Here is a 17,422-nt window from a genome sequence, read left to right as displayed (position 1 = left end):
CTTGAGAGCAAAGTCTCCAGTTGGGTCGTCATTTGACGGTCTGTGTAGGAGTCCAGTCATGACGCTGCCTCCTTAAACTTCTACAGTGCTCTCCGTCAAGTTTTACTTAAAAACAAAACAACAAAAGCAAACAAACAAAACCCACCTTATATTGTAGGTCCTTACACGTCTGACCCCCCCAGTACTCCAGGATGCTGCCTGGGCTTGTCATGGCTGAAGCTGGTGCAAGAACCGGGGCCCTGGGTGAAGCCCGCGCTCGGTTATGAGGTTTCCTTCTGTGTGAGTGGAAAGGAAGGGGAGAAACGCGCACGACGGACGACCGTCTCCGGAGCCGCCGGAGTCGGCGCGCCCGGGCCCCGTGCACGCATCCGCCTCAGCGACGCGCGCGGGGGCAGAGGTACCGAAGCGACAGCCGCGACGCAGCGTTTCCGTAGTGTAGTGGTTATCACGTTCGCCTCACACGCGAAAGGTCCCCGGTTCGAAACCGGGCGGAAACAGGCGCCGGCTTCTTTGTTTTTCCTGAAATGCATTTAACTTGATTTCAGAGATTCTGGAGATTGGAACTTGTATCTGCAAACCACGGAAAATGTCAAGTCGTCGCCCTTCCTGTTTGTTAGAAACGAGCTTTCCTGAGAGCCCTGCGCTGCGGGTCCCGGGCCCTTGGGCGGCGGGGGAGGAGCGGGGACAGGGAGAGGGAAGCGGGGCGCGAGGAGGATCACTGTCTTGGGGTCGGGTCTCCGCGGAAGGCGCCTCCCCGCCCCCAAGCCGAGTGGCAGGGACCCCAGCCGCCAGCCCCTGTTTCTTGTCAGGCGCAGATGTTCACCCCCATGCGCTGACCCCGGAGCCGGGGGGTAGGTGCTGCAGGGGCGCCGGGGGGGTGCGCGCTTCTCGGGGGCTCGGAGCGCGGCCCGGGGCGCGGGCGGCAGCAGCTGGGACCGCGGCCCCCGCGCGGCCCCTGGAGCAGGGGACTCTTCCCTCCCGCCGCTCCGCTCTCCGCGCGCAGCGGCTTCTGCCCCGGCTTCTTTCCCCGCTGCCCCGGGCTCTGGGGGACGAGGCAGCCCGCGCCTCCTCGCGGTGGGAAGGGCGCCCTGCAGCATTCCGCGCGCTTCTCCCGGGCGGTTCCCAGCCCGGGCGAGCCGAGGGGGCTCGTGTCGCCCAGTCTTTAGAAGGCCAACCTAGGACACAGCCGTACCAGGTCAAAACAATCACGAAATGCAAAAGGAATGATTATACACATATGTATTATTACATACATATATGTATTATTAACAAAAATATGGAAAACAGATGTTTACTTGAAAATGTATTATTCTATTTGCTGCTCTGTTGCTGAATACTGTTATTTAATAGAAACAATAGGATCAGGTTAAAGTAGCCTTGAGTAACTAACAGCAGGACCAATTGAACAAATAATATATGTGAGAAAACATAACAATATTTTTATGTTTCTGTCCTCTGACGCAGAAACTTAAACTTCTTATTGTATATTTCGGTTTTGTAGACTACGTTATTGTGTCTGCATAAAGTACATACATGTAATATTTTTTCAAAACGAAAACAAATACAATAGGACAAATTAAACATATTACCTATATTTAATGACATGGGCTTTTTCTTCCTGTCCCATGATACTGTAGGATATTTTTACTTTGTGTTTCCTTTTCCAGTAACATTTCACTGAACTGCCTGCAGCCCTCAGGACATTCTTCTTTTCTTTGATGCAGTGCTGAAGCCAAGACCAGTTATAGGTAAAATTCGCGTTGATATGCAGATCTGCTCCGTTCAAGCCCACATTACACTGTTCCTTGTGTCATTTCGGTGTAGTGATATCCCACATGCAGATCACCTGGCAGAGTCAGACCACAAGCAGCTTTTTTATGGAGAGCAGCCAGGCTGTTACCATATATATTTTAAGGGAACTAGTTTCAGTAGCAATTTTGGCCTGGAAATCTGGAAACTGCTTGGTTCAGTTGTGCGAAGTTGCAACAGTGTGTCCTTCTCAACCTACTGATTAAAGCAAGCCCATAGGCTTCAGAATATCAGGTTTCTGAACCCAGACTAAAGAATCAAAGGAAACTAAATTCCACAAGGAGGCCTTCATAGGATAAAAGAGGCCTCTGGTTGCCCTTTTCCCTGGCAGAGGAGCAGAGGGGCAAAGGAAGACAAACCTATGAAGACCCCATTAGAGTCTTCAACTGGAAGAAACTCCAAGAGATTTTTAAGGTTTGTTGGTGGGCCTGCTTGACCCAAGCAGAGAATTCCAGGCAGCCCAAACCACCGCTGATTGTCTCTGCGGAGGAGACTAAGTCAAAAGGGGCCTGAGGGAAAAGGCCACAAAGAAGAGAGAAATATTCATCGAGGCACCTGCAGGGGTAGGGCCGGGCCAAGGCATTTTGTATTCAACGGCCAAGAGCCACCACTGAACGCTGAGAGCAATCTCTCTCCAAGGCTCTCTGGAAGGAGAGGGATCTCCTGGCCGGAAAAAAAATAGCCAAGCGAAGACTGGAGAGCAGAGAGGTTGCCCGGCAGCCCAAAGAGCCCGGCCCTTCAGCAGGAGAGCTCTCCCAGGGTTTGGAAAGCTAAGGGAGCTGCAATGAAGTGCAAAGAGAAAAGGGACCGGAGAACAAAAAATCTGATTTTTCAGTTCACCTTCTACTGAATTTTTACTAGAGGACAAAGCAAGTGCCGACAGCTGTGAGTTCACACGCAGGGTGCCGACGCCAAGAAACGCACTAAATACAAGGAACATGGTCTCACAGCTTTTATTTTCACATTAAAAACCAAATTTATAGTGGCATAATGGAAAAGAAGCAAATGAGTAGTTGATCTGCCTTGTCGAAAGACAAGAGCTCTCCTTTCTGCAAAAGAAAAAAAGCGAAAAAGTGTCTTTCGAGTCTTGCTCAGATACACGTTTGTACAAAACGGGTCAGCGAACTTCAGAAGCAGCAAAGGGCACTGAGACGAGACATGGGAAGGTTGCAGCGTCCAGCAGAGAAAAGATAAAGGCCCCAACTCCAAACTCGCCTTGGTCTCGGCTTCTTTTGTCTCGGATTTAGGGCGTCTTAGTACATTTGGGACGGAGAGGGGTCAGACGCTCTGGAGCGGGCAGACCCCTCCGTCCTCGAGCCCCGCCGAAGCCAGCCCTGTCCTCGAGCGCCACCACGCGTCCACAAGCCGCACTGCCACTCCAGATTCCGGGCGCCTCTCGCGATTCCGCCCGGGGCGAGCGCGGACCCGCCGAGGCCGGGCGGCGGGGGCTGCAGGGTCCGGGTCCCCAGGGTCCCGGCGGAGCTGACCTGCCCTGAACGGGCCCCAGGAGCGTGGAGCCAGCGCGGCGGCGGCCGCGCCCGGGTTGGGGCGGCTCCCGGTGCAGGAGAGGGAGCCCCGCAAGGGATTTCTAGCGCTGCTGCCGTCAGTTTGGGGTCTGTTTTCCCGGGAGGAAGCCTATCCCGCTCTGTCGGCGCCGGGAAGCCTCTTTTCTCTTTCTTTATAGAAAAAGGTCATTTCTCTTAACCTCTTAGCGGGGCGGGTGGGGGGCGGGAAATGTGGGCCGGGCTGGGCATAACTTTAACATGTCTAAGTAGAGGACCCACCCCAAGGCGGCCGGTTAGCTCAGTTGGTTAGAGCGTGGTGCTAATAACGCCAAGGTCGCGGGTTCGATCCCCGTACGGGCCACGTATGCGCTGTTTTTCCTTTTCTGTCCGCCACGTTCGCGTGGACTCTGCGGCCTCCCTCCCAGCGACAGACAGCCCAGAGTCGCCGCTGCTGAGCGGTGAGTTCGGAAATTTCACTTTTTTGAAAAAAGAAATCGCGTCCGGGGGGCCAGAGAGGTTCTGCCTTTCGGGACGCGTCTGGAGGGTTACAGAATGCTCGCAGCTGTCGCGACCCCGCGCAGGCTTCCGGAGGAGCGGGCCGCGCTGGGGCCGCGTTGCCGTCCCCGGGATGGCGGGGCGCTTGCCGCCGCAGCCCCTTCTCTCCTCGCGTCGGGGCACTGTGCCCGCTCGCCGCCTGGTTCCGCGCCGCGCACGGCGCGTTAGAACTTTTAAGAACTCCGGTCCCAACCCCGCGGTTCGGCGTCTTTGTCTACGCGGGGCAGACGCGGTGGGGGCGGGGGAGCCTCGGGCCGCCCCGGGTCCTAGCGCCCTCCTCGTTCTGGCCCCGGAATCTTCCTGGGCCTCTGCCACCTGCTGCTCCTTGGCCCGCGCACGACCTCGCAGGCTGCCAGCGCGCTCTGCAATTCCTCCCGTTTCAGAGTCTGGGGTACCACCAAAGTGGCATTAGCCGCACTGATTACGTAATAACGTAAGCAATGTCTCAAGCGCGGTGCCGGCGATGTGGGAGATGCTCAGTGCATCCGAGAAAGCGGGGGCTTCGCCTGTGTGCTCAGTGCTGCGCCCTTCACGTCGAGAGCAGCGCCGAGGTCAGAGTGAAAGGCTGAGAAACCTATTTTAAAAATTAATAAAGGATACCTACTTCTCCATGGTATATGAACTACTATACTCAGAGATTTGTGCAAGGACTCGACAGGCCTTTGCTGACCTCGAGGATGAAGGGCAGACCCGCCACGGGTTGCGGAAACGCGCTGGAACCTGAGCGTGACCGCTCGCTGACAGCCTGCCAGGACGTCTCAGCCGCACACCTGCGGCGAGGAACCGGGCCTGCCACACCTTCCTGCTGGCCGGATGAGCCCCCTGGCTTTTGTGTTTCTTGGATGAGGTCATATCTTCATGTGGTCGGTAACTAAATGGGTGTGTCCCCAGCCTGAACATTTTTCACCCGTCACTGCTCACCACTGTCCCCCAGATGTAACTCCTATTCTGAGTTTCACGCGTATGCTCCCTGATGTCCTTATGCGTGGAGATGTAAATCTGAATATAAGTGTTCTCTTTCTAGTGACACAAAATGTCACATTGTACACACTATTTTGCATCGTGCTCTTTTCACTTGAGGTATCTTGGAAGTATGGGTTGATCAGCATATACCGAGTTCTCCAACAGCATACTTCTTTAATATATATAGAGACAGAGCCCATTTTCAGTTGAACTGGTCCAGCTAGCCAAACGTTGAAGCTGAACTTTTGAATTGGTTTTACCCCTGACTCATGAAGTATACAAGTACGGCTGGCGAGAGGGCAGGAACAGGGCGCCTTTAATTTTCTGTTATAATGTGAATAAAACACTTTCTCTGAATTTCCAATAGTACTAAAGTAGCAGCGCCAAAACACACTGTTGATCAAAGGAAACTATGTATAGATTTATTCAAAGGCAATTTTCAAAAAAAGGTAAAACTAGGACTCACAGAGAACAAAAATGAGCCTGTTGTTAGACAATAAGATATTTTCAATTGTTTTAGCTCACAAATGCTAAGTCTATCAAATTTTTACAACTCACAGCATAGACTGAGGAAAGAGAAAGAGCTTCTTTGTAGATCTAGAAGATAGAACTCTGTAACAGCATCAACAATATTCCAGACAAAGAGACAATATCCCAGTCACCCCTCAGTCAGTCCTCTGTAATTCTTGCTCCCCCAGATCTTGAGTTGACAATTATAAGGGTAAATGGAAATTATTTTCTCTGATTATATAGCGAGAGTGCCCTTCTTCTACCCCCTCCCACCTCCTTCCTTGCAGTGTTTCTTGGATATGTAGTGAATCTGAGTCCTGACTCCAGGCTCCGGAATAAAGATCAATGTCTCTATGGATGAAGTCCAGTCTTCAATTTTTACCATGCAGAGTATCTCTAAGGTTGTGAGCCAAATAACCTCTAGGTATATAAGAATGTACCTCCAGAATTAGGTCAGAGGGCTCTCAGGAGATTGACGGGAGACTCACAAGGTGCAGCCCTTTGCTTCTCAAGGAGATAAAGAGAAGTGAATATTCTTTCTTCAGCTTTGCTGTAAACAATGAGTCAGTGTTTATACTTTTGTCATCACTTTGGTGATACCCTATATACATGTAAATACGGCAAATACTTCATAACGTGTCTTCTCTTTCTTCTATTGATAAGGAAGCATCTTTCTGCTGGTGGGGTCATTTTCTTTCCCCACCACAGTTTCATGAACCCACACGCTTCTTGAGCAGAATTCTGGAAATCCAGACTCAGTAGCACGGTTATGGTCTTAAAGCTGTTGAAGCCACACCATCAGGAGTGTGTAAGCAAGCGTATCTGGCATAGTCATCTTTTCCTAAGAAGCTTTGAGATGGTCTCTTTGTTGGAGATGAAGCTGATCGCAAGTCCTTTCCCAACAAAATAACCATATAGAGCGATGACAAAAGATTTTAAATGTTGTGCTTGATTTATTACTTATGATTTTCCAAAGCGAAAGGGTTGATGAGAATTCATAACAACCATAATGCCACTAACAAGGAGTTCTGGTTGTTTCTGTGACATGCAAAACAACATAACAAAGCCAATCCCAAAGAAGTTCTAGATAAAATAGTTGTAGACATAATGACCTATCATATTTTCAAAGAAGATAGAAAACACTGCATTTAATTTATAGAACTGGATAAACATAATTTCCACAGAGAAAAAGTCTTGAAACGGACATATGCTAATCCTGAGACATCCTATGCCACAAACATACAAGTCACATAGTAGGAATATAAAAGGACGATGTCAACAGTATGAAACAAAGAGGCCTGGTAAGTCGGGAGTAGGTTCTACATATTTATACATTAAAGACTTATTAATAATAAGTGATGTAAGTCCCCAACTAAAACTCAGTAGCCCAGAAGATGCTAGATTCAAATTAAAGAAGTGAAGTTGCGACTGAGTTTACATAAAAGAAATTGCTGGGATTATGACTGAATACACTCTACCCCTGTTGTCTATTATCAACCAAACAACACCAGGAATTTATATGTTGATAGAAACTTCTCATGGACAGTAAGAGCAAAGATGAATCTCCGGGAATTTCCCATTTGATGTAAAGCTTCTGCAATATTTATATTAACGTTTTATCCATGCAAATTTGACTTAGGGAAGACTAAGCCTTTCTCCTTCTCTTCTCTTCCCTCCTTCTTCTTCTTCTGATTTTCAAGTTTTCTTGTGCAACTTAGCTATAGTAACATATCAGATAGCCGTGGTTCTTTCCAGCATCTCTCTTTTTGCAGGGTGAAAGAAGAAATCTTTATGATTTTCTAGGTACCTCCCAGGAAGTCTCAAAGACAGTGGTAGGTGGAAAAGATATCTTGAAAGTTTTATTTTACATTTAGGATTTCATTTGGAGAGGACAAAAATTAAAAGTTGTCAGGCCATTTGAACACTCAGGAGAAGAATCGGATCATGGTTACTGGAGAAAACACTTGGCTACTTGTTTCAAAGTTACAGTAAAACATTTTAAAATAAGCATGGAAGGTAACATGATTGTCAAGAACTGTAGCTCATTCCTATATGAGGAAACTTTGTTGTCTCAAATGATTAAAGACAGCACAGTCAGCATAAACTAAAAAAGGTTATCTCTAAAATACAGAATATTTGCTCTCCAAGAAGGGAAGACCAAAAAGGACCCTGTCATATTATAGGGAAGGCAAGAAGCAGTAAACCAAAGAAACAGACACATCAAAATGAAGCAAACCTTCCTAGATTTTAATACAGTTCATGGCTTTTAAAACTCAGGTATTATAAATGAGGATAAATAAATAAGGTTTTCAAATTCTGTCCTTTGTTATGCTCTTCCCCATCCTGGAACACTTTGGCACTGTATTTCAGGACTGGCTTCAGGAATCTACAAGGTTGGAACTAATTCCATACTATTACCAAGCTGTTCCCAACATGGGTTGTGTTCCCCTTTGTTATTGTCAAATGAGTTAATCAGTAGCCATTGAAAACACTTGTGTTGGAATTGTTTGTAACAGAATAAGCATTCCAAGTTTGTAGTTTAGATACTTAAATCTCTGATTTAAGTTTATTCAGTTGTTTACAGTGCTTTTCAACAGCAGCTTTCCAGTGTAAAGGATCCTTGGAATACCAAAATTCTGACTATTGGCCCAGATGAGTGGACCGGCCCATCGAAGCATAAAAGCAAGGAACAGGAGACTCTTGAGATGTAAGAGAAATAATCTGTCTGTTCCAGCATGTACAGAAATAGATAAACAAACCAACCATTAACAACCATATTTCAAGATTTGATTTATAAATCTGTTTAAAACCCAAGGCAACTGCTTATAAACTGCCAGACAGACTTATTTTCATATATTTTTCCTGTTGTGTGCAGCATTTTTATTTGTTTATTTTGATCTGCCGGTCTTGTTTTCTTGAATTTGTTTTAGTCATTATCTCTCTAGGAATATTTCATGTCAGCCCACTATAGAAAAAAATCTTTCCTGAATCCGTTATCTTGCAAAATTTACATGTTCTGTCATTTCTCCTAACTTCCTTCCTCCTCTTCCTAAGTTTGGCCAAAGACATAGGAGAGAGGACTCAGCTTTTTTATCCATCACGCAGCCTGCGGGGGCAGGGATGGTGGTCTGGGATATATTAATAATGGTATTAATTATGGAGGAGCCTCCCTTTCATCTGTTGCGAGTTTGGGGCAACCAGCGGTGTTATGGAGGCAAATTTGGCTCTTGGTTGTTCGCTTCATGATTTAGACAAGGGTTGACAGGTACCGATAGCATATGTGTTCCTCCCTGATGGAGCTTTTTATAGGTAGAGGGCAGGAATAACACTTTAATATATGATCTATAGGTCTAATGGTATTTTCAACCTTCCCTGGATTTAGTTTCTGCTGAGGGAGAATACTGCAGTATTAAAGTTACATGAGGCCTGTAACTGATAGGGCAAGAAAGATGATCTGCCTGCCTTCTGCCTTTCTGAGATCTTAGCTGAAACCCCTGTAAGGAAAGACAAAGAAGAGGAAAACAAACTGAATTTGTTAACACATTTACCAGGTAAAGGTGGGAGACACCCCAGGAAAGACAGGTAACTGTCCACGTGGCTCAGAAGTCCAGGTCGTGTAGCACCTTTAACAACGGACTATAAATTGGTGGTGAAATGATGGAACAAAGGAAGGCAGAGTCAGGCCAAGGGCAAAGATAAAAGTTAGTAAAGTTCCTGATTTCATTTCCAGGAAGACAGGCTCTGAAGTTGTCTCTGTCAGCACAGTCAGCATAAACTAAGAAAGGTTATCTCTAAAATACAGAATTTTTTATTCTGGGGCTTAACCTTTGTCTTTTCAGGTAGAGAGGGAAGGAGGGACCTCTGTGTAAACCCCTGTCCTGCTTCTAGGCAGCTTGGGGGTGGGGCAGAGAACATTTTGGGAATCTGGTTCTTCTCACTTGCTTTCAGCTCACAATAATCCGTAATACCAAAGTGGCAGATTTGGATGGTATTGTCTGACGCCCTTCATCACCATCTTTCTGTTCACATCCCTTTGGAAGTTGGAAGGGGCAGAACAGCTAGGAATAAAAGGAAGATGAAACCAAGTTTACTCTGGAGTGTAGGTGGGATTTCAGGCATGGGGCAGGACCAGGTTATAGTCAGTGATTCTCAAGGAACTCCAGTCATAACCTTTGAAATCTCTTACATAAGATGGAAGAGCCCAGTGCGTGGGGCAGTGCTACACATATGTTTTAGCTTATGAACTAAGATAGCACCGAAGATTCAAGTATGTGACAGTCCATTTGTGATTTATTTCTTCAAAATGTCATTGAGCCCCAGTCTTGTCCTTCAAACTCAGTGGCTTGTCTGATGCACAAGGATGACAGCTCTTTAGGGTTGCCCAAAACCAGAACGGTGAGAGTGTAAGTGTCCCACGCGCTCCCTTACTTGTCCTCATAAACCATGAGCCTGACTCAAACCGGACTCCATAGCTTATTACTTCTTGGTCTGACCCTGACAACCAGACGCCGTCATTGAGCTGAAAATGTTGGCCGTCACAGAATCAGAGATTGGAGACTGAACTTCCAAGACAGAGTGTGAGACGTTGCTTTCTATCACCTACGGCAAGAGAACTGGTGCTCGGGGCCTAACCTGGTCTTCCCTATCATCAGCAAAGCCATTGCTTTGACCACCTACAGAAATGTGACTCATTTTCCCTTCATCCCAACCGTCATGATGGGATGCAATTGCCTCGCAAGAGACTCTCCCCCGTTGGTATAACATTTGAACATAGGCTTTACCTACCATATAAATTCTTCAAGGCCTCTCCAACATATTCCAGGGCAAGGACACTGTTGAAAATAGAAAACGAAACAAAGAAGGCCCCGCTGGGATTCGAACCCAGGATCTCCTGTTTACTAGACAGGCGCTTTGACCAGCTAAGCCACAGAGCCCCTTTTTGCATTTATGTTCAGTTATATCATATTTATACCATCTTCTGTGAAATGTAGCAATTTGTCAGGAATTTACTTGATTTTGTGGCAAAGGGAAGATAGCTGTGTTTCTGAGATTTTACTAAAACAGAAACTTCAACATTTAAGAAATGCATTCTTCAATGCAAGGTTTTAAAAATTCCAAATTAAAAAAAAAAAAGGGGGTTAAATTCCCATTTCATGGTGACTGTTGCCATCTAGAGGAAATATTGGATATTGCAGCACCTTTTAATTTGGTTTCTGCTTTAATTCACTCATTTTGTCCACAAATGTGTGCTTTCCTTATACAATTTGTAATCTAGACGGAGGTAAAGAAAGCAAGTGTAAATAATCCACCCTAACCCCTACCCTAACCCCCCCCCCACAAAACAATGACGTAACCACTACCGCCAGATTACACACCTACAGTGCTACCTTCTGAGCTAGTTTATTGTATTTGAACAAGACTATCATGCTTCCTTCCATTTTATCTAATTTGGCTCAAGAAAGCGAGCAGAGATGAGGACACGTGGACGCAGAGATTTTCAGCCACCCTGCTTCCAACTTGCCCAAACCAGACAATGTCATGCCCTTTCTCTCAAGGACAGCTTGGAGCTCCACAGATGTGTGGCTCAGCATGGAGTTCGACAGGAGGAAACTTCAGGCACAGTCTAGTTCTGTTTGTGGACCTGCTGGGTTAAAACGGACTTGATGTCTGTCTTCATCAAGACAGAAAAACTGAGTGGAGGATACAGAGAAGCCAGAAGAAAACTGGGGTGAGAAATCACATGGGAGATTTCCCTGGGACAGATCCTCCGTAAACCTGCCTTCCTCTGGACATCTCTGGCTTTTCCAGTCTACCCTGTATCTGACCTAGTTGCCCTTTCTTAACACCTTAACACCTCAAGATTGATGCGTTCCCTTTGTCCCCACGTCATGCTGCCATACCTCTCTTTCTATAAGCTAATCTGTTTATTGTACATCGTTTCAATATGTATGTTTTGTAAAATTGACATTGCATGAACATATATTATAAATTTATAGAAATGGTATATATTTTTATGTCTTTTAAAATTATGACTTCAAGAGCCATCAAAATTATCCCATGTCTACCTAAGTCATGGCTCCTAACTGCTATATAAAATCCCATGGTGGGTACTCACGATGTGTTTTCTCTTGTTTTCTCTCTTCTGTCCCAATGGTGCACTCACAGGTTGACTCCACTGTCCCCAATTCCAAATAACACCGCCTTTTCACCCACCCCCTTTATGTCTGTGTTTGCAAATTTCACTGGGATATAGGAGTGGCATGGCTAATTAATCCCAGTCTCCAGGCCACACTCCCCCTGTCCACACAGCCTTGTCACAGCTTGACCCTGTTCAGCTTTCTACTGTGTAATCTAACATGTGTAATGAGTCTCATCACTGTTTTTTTTTTAATTCACATTTATGGTTTCTAAAGACTCTGAGCATCTGTTTATGTGTCTGTTCGCTACTGGCACTTCATCTTAATGACATTGACTCTTTTCTTATAATGAGCCCATGTTCTTATTGAGGTTGGTTTGTCTTTCACATTGATGCACAGGGGGTATATTGTGTACCGTGGTCATTGGGCTACTGTGAATTTTAGGTCTTGCAATATTATCTCCCAATGTGTTACCTGTCTGTTGACTTGTCAGTGGAGGAACTTAATGACAGATCCTCGATTTTGTTAAGGATTCCTCTCTTCCACCCCAGGGTTTGTACTTTTATAGTTATGCTTAAAAGGGTCTTTCTCTGTTATTAAGTTAAAAAATGTTCTCTCTAAAAAACAAAAGCTGTGTACATTTTCTTTTTCACATTTGAAATGTTTATCGATCTAGTATTGAGTATCCATCTAGATAATATCTAGATTATCCATCTTGATAAGCGTGTTTGTTTTTTATATGACAATCTATTAAAACTGTATCTTCTGGTTCTCAAAGCTTTGATTTGGTAAGGGTCTCCAAGATGTGTGGTTGCTTGTGTGGTGGCCTTTTCACATTTTCATGCAATTACATATTTAATAAAATCATACATTTTTCCTATCATAATATCTATCTGCAAGGTCAGGGAGAATCCAGTTCTTTCCTAATACCCCATACAAATCATCACATGTAAAGAATATATTTTAATAAAACAATTGTCCAAATTATATTCTACAAATTTCCCATCAGATAACCTTCCCTAGATTGGTTTTTTGTTTATATTCTTGTAAGCCTGGGCCTATGTTTCATGGTCCTATAAAGTCAATTCTAGGTTCCCCAAACTATAAACAAATACTTCGTTTCTTCCAAGAAAGATATGAGAAGACAGATTCTAAGTTGCTGTGATGGATGAATGGGCAAGGTGCTGAACTTCAAGTTTGCAGGAGTCCAATCCTTGCTTGTGGCAAATAATATATGTTAATTTGTCGTCTTCAGTATGAACTGCAAACCCCTCTTGGTTCTAGAAAACCTATGAATTTCTGTTTTGCACTGAGACAATTTGATTATTTTTCTCTCTCCTATAATCCTGCACCTTACCACCAGAGCTTGGGAAACAAATCCTACAAGGCCATGTTTAATAGGTACACTATTGGCTCTACCATGGTCTTAGCCCACCATGGATTTGGCATAACTGCCCAAGTCCATCCATTTCTAAGTCTACTGGAATTTTATCCTAAGCTAAAATGTAAAGTGAGAAGACCTTGGGTGACACAAAAGGGTTATGTGGCCCATGACCTCCTGGGACTAGTGGTACTCACCAGTGACTTGACTTTCCAAAGGCTCCTCACTCTTCACTAAGGCTCCGGAGAACAGGGCCCAGAGTTTGAAGGAGACGGTCAGACCCATACGGTGTCCGAGGAAGGAGGAGAGAGAGAGATTGTGTAAAGGAGGTAAAATTTCTCCTCTACGCTTTTAGCATTTCTGGCTGGGCCTAAAAATTAAACGGACATCAAGCAGATTAATAGGAGAAACACACAGACATTTCATTAAGTAATTTTTACATAGATGGGCGGTCCTCACAGGATAAACAAAGGCTCAAAGAAGCAGTTAGAACTCCCTGCTACACAGTAGGTCGAACCAATGGGGTGAAACCCGACAAGACAAAGCGGGGGTGGGGGGGGAGGGCATTTAACTGTGGACAAGTGACTAGAAAGATAAGGGTTAGTTTTTTCTGGGCCCGGAGGCCGGGCTCTGGCGATAAGAAGCCTTCCTTCCTCCCGGGACAGGGAGGGGCTCCTTCCACGGGGTACTCTACCCGCCGCTTTCAGGAAGAAAAAGGAAGGTCCAGAGTGCTCTTTCCTCCACCTGCTGGTTTTTGAGTGCCTTTAACTCAAAATTATCAATATGCCAGAGACGCATATTTTGGGGGTGGCATGCTCTGAACCCCAAGAGTTGAAAACACGTATTTGTGTCCCATCCTGATGCATAAAGATCCTGAGCTCTGACCCAGTGGCAAATAAAGGGAGCCCGGGACAGTGCTGCGCCCTCGGCGTGTGCTGTCCGGGACCTAAAGACGCGTCCGCCCCGCGGCTTTGCCGGGACTTCCGGTGTCAAGTGCGCACCCGCGGGGTTTTAACCCGCAGCACCTGACCGGGGCGTGGCACCTGGTAGGCGTGGGCGGCGTGGGAAAGAAAGGGTGAGTATGGGGCAGTCGGGGAGGGCTCGAAGGGGGCACCCGGTTTTGCCGAAGTTTTCCTCGCGCGCTCACAGATGGCTTTACTGGCTCTTTCCAGCCGCTGCGCCAGGGAGAGGCTCCCGGGACGCAGTTGAAGATTCCCCGTGTTTAAATAGAGTCACCTGTCCCTCGACTGGGTAATTAGAAATTTTTTTCGACGTGGTTGTCCAGAAGCTTTTGTATATGGGGCCAGGCAGGCATTCGTCAGCTTGCGGTTCCATAGTGTAGTGGTTATCACGTCTGCTTTACACGCAGAAGGTCCTGGGTTCGATCCCCAGTGGAACCAGTGACGGCAGCTCTTCCTTTTCTGCCCCGGCTCGAAGGCACAGCGGGTTTGTTTTAGGTTTTCTTTTCAGTGCTTTTTCTTTTCTTTTTCTTCTCTCTCTCTTTTTTTCCCCCCAAGTAAAAGCTTTCTGGGAGTGCTGACAGAAACACAGACTTACGGATCGTTCCGGAGACGCACCTTCCTGCGCCGCTCAGCGGCAGGAGCGGAGCATCAGGTCGTCGCAGAAAAATTGTCTTGCCCCTGTCACGTCCAGCCGCTCCGAGGGTCACAGGGAAGCCTGCGGGCTCCAGAAACAGATCTGCTCACCGAGAGAGCGAGCGGCTCACCTGCAGGAATTCCTACGATTGTCCACCCGGGCGAGGGGATTGGGTAAGGATGAGCAGGTGCAGCCTGGGCCTGGGATCGGGACCCAGCCCAGGTGCCCGGCCTGGGGGCGCTGCACGCGGCCAGGGCCTGCGGTTCTGCGCGGAAAACCGGGCCAACACACACTGAGCCTTCCCGGCCCACTTCAGTGCCACTTCCCCTCCCGGGGCACCCGTGCCATCAACGGGTCCGAGCTGCCAGTCACCTTTCCAGTATCCTGATCTTAGCTTAGAATAGAAAAGTCAGAATTGTCACAGATTTGAAGACTATATGACAGAAAGGCACTGAAACCACAGAAACAAAAAGCAACTTGAGGAATAAGGGCTACGTGGTTGGAACAAGGCTGAGAATAAACGGATGTACTCAGAGAGGTGGGACGGAGCACTGAAGAGGGAAGCAACAGGTGTATCTCTCTACACAAGGAAAGAGGCTTCTGTAAAACAAAAATACGTGATCAGAAACAAAAAATTCAACAAATAGATCAGAAAATGTGCCGTATTCTGGAACATCAAGCAAAAACATAGTGCTGAAGGAGAGAGGAGGAAAAGACAAGGATGTGTAATAGCTAAATAACACTACTTCTAAAGTAAACAATAGGGAAAATGCAAGGAAGATAAACCTCAAAAAATCAGGTACATGTCAGAATCCTAAAAACAAACGAAAAATTCTAGGCAGTCGGGGATCACTGAATATTCAATCAAATGGAGAAAAATAGTCTGATCCTTGACTACTGATGAAACAGGAAAGAACATAAAATCTTCTAGAAAGAGAAGAAAAACACAAGTCACAAAAAGATCAGTTAGCAGAACAACCTGGACTTGTCAAGGTTGACACCAGAAACTAGACGACCACAAAGCAGTGGTTTTCAATCTTAAAGAAGCTGAAGTCTGCTCTAGGTTCTCTGTGAAATCTGAGTATCCATTGTGTAGGAATGTAAAAGAGAGACATTTTCAGATGTACCTTGACTTGTATGATTTACCTGTAGTACCCCCTTCCCTGGGATCTCTGTAAAAAATGAGAGGTAGGGAGACTGGAGACACAGAGAATATGAGCTAAAAATGCATTACAGGAGAGGAGCGAGGGAGAGGCCAAGGTGACGGGAGCCTGGTGTGTTCGCAGCTCCGAGGGAGCCAGACTGTATGAGGTCAGAACATCTGGGGAAGACAAATTCGAGGAGGTGGGAAGTGGAGAGCACCTCGGATGTGGGTAGACAGCCCCAAATGAAATATCTGTAACTGGGGGATGAATCTGGGGCTGAAATGATAAGATCTGCTGAAAACTGTGCCGATAAAAATAACATTACTCCCTCCAGGTGGGAGGAGCGTTTGTAGTCTGTGAGGACGATTTAAAACTGGGAAGGAATAGATAAGGAAGGAAAAGGAATAAATAAGGAACTCTTGGATGCAAATGATATGGTATCTACAGAGAAAAGAGAGAATCAGTAAGTGTTTAAGATCAATAAATGAGTTTAACACATTTGCTAGCTACTGTTTGTAATTTTCATTCTGAAGCCTACAGAAAATAAGGCTTGAAAAATTATACCTAAGGAACAGTCTGACAAATTATGTATAATATTTACACAGGAAGAGTTATAAAATGTTATGGAAGGCCAGAAACTGCTCAAGTAAATATAGAGAGATACCGTATTAATGAGAGCTAGAGCTTTATAAAATAAACATGCAAAGTTTCTTTATAATTATAGTATATATTAAGTGAGGGTTCGATCAGAATTCCAACAGATTCTAATACGGGGAAGGAGTAGAGAGCTTTGGCAAGCTAAATCATTTTTTAAAAAGAAGAAAAAGATGGTAGAACTGCTTTCCCTTGTAAGTATTACAGGGGCTGCAAAGGATAACAGCGAATATATATGGCATTTTTGCAGAAGTTTATAACTAAACCCGTGAAACAGAATGGATGGCACAATATAGACCAAAGCAAATACTGAAACCCTGTGTCTGACCGAGGTGGCAGGGCAGGGCAGAGGGCAAAGTCAACTATTAACTTTAAGTATTGCGGACTCAATTACCCATATTTGGGAACAAAATCCATACTTTATACGTAAAAATGAGTTATTGGTGGATCACAGGCTAAAAGGTGAAAAGCAAAGATTTTAGATATTTTGGCGAAAGCAGTAGAACTGCCAGAAACCCTCAGCCACGGGTCTACCAAGAGCCAAGAGGCAGAAATCATGTGAGTCACAATTTCTGTCTCTTCTCGTTAAGACTGCTGTACTTGACCTGCTCCTTTTCCAGCCTCTGCGCATAGGAGTCTGCTCTGGGCCTCACACTTGGAAGGAAGACTATGGAAGCTGGAGGACACAGAGCAGTAAGGATGCGCCCCCGGAGGTTAAGATCCAAGTTTTTATTCCTTAACCAAGTGAAGGGAGGCTTGATTACCATTGCTGGGAGCTCCTGGCTTACCCCCAGGCCAGCACCCATTTATACTTCTCAAGCTTTCTGGACTGAGGTTCTTTGTGAGGTCTTGGAAGAAAAGCCCCTCGTTTCTCCTGTTGAAAAGCTTTCCAAAATAGGAGCAGCCATGCTGGTGTAAAGGAGATACGAGGATGGTCCGAGTATAGACAGATGTCGGTGCTGGGGAGAAATGAGTCCCCCAGGCCCCTGGCTTGGCCTGCTCCCTCGGGATTTCTGCTTATATTAAAAGAAAGTTCCTCAAACGTAAATCTGTCCTTTTCCTGGTTCCCTGACTTGTGGCCATTCTTTCCACCATCTGCCTTTCTCCAAGACCTCTCTCTGTGCCTTCCCCACATTGATAGCCTATTACGGCAAACATTTCGGCCAC

The 17,422-nt window shown here is 46.0% G+C and overlaps 4 non-coding genes across 4 annotated transcripts; 3 read left to right on the top strand and 1 right to left on the bottom strand.

Moving 5' to 3' along the window:
• Nucleotides 1-424: 424 nt before the first annotated feature.
• TRNAV-CAC lies at nucleotides 425-497 on the top strand. Its single transcript has one exon. It is a non-coding gene; the product is annotated as a tRNA-Val (tRNA).
• Nucleotides 498-3,601: 3,104 nt separating this feature from the next.
• Nucleotides 3,602-3,675, top strand: TRNAI-AAU. The gene has a single exon. It is a non-coding gene; the product is annotated as a tRNA-Ile (tRNA).
• A 6,527-nt stretch (nucleotides 3,676-10,202) lies between these two features.
• Nucleotides 10,203-10,276, bottom strand: TRNAT-AGU. Its single transcript has one exon. It is a non-coding gene; the product is annotated as a tRNA-Thr (tRNA).
• A 3,911-nt stretch (nucleotides 10,277-14,187) lies between these two features.
• TRNAV-UAC lies at nucleotides 14,188-14,260 on the top strand. Its single transcript has one exon. It is a non-coding gene; the product is annotated as a tRNA-Val (tRNA).
• The last annotated feature ends 3,162 nt before the right edge of the window (nucleotides 14,261-17,422 follow it).

The sequence above is a fragment of the Neovison vison genome, chromosome 1 (assembly GCF_020171115.1).
Source record: "Neovison vison isolate M4711 chromosome 1, ASM_NN_V1, whole genome shotgun sequence".
Taxonomy (NCBI): domain Eukaryota; kingdom Metazoa; phylum Chordata; class Mammalia; order Carnivora; family Mustelidae; genus Neogale; species Neogale vison.
Note: the sequence above shows the minus strand (reverse complement) of the source record. Positions and strands in the feature narration are given on the sequence as shown.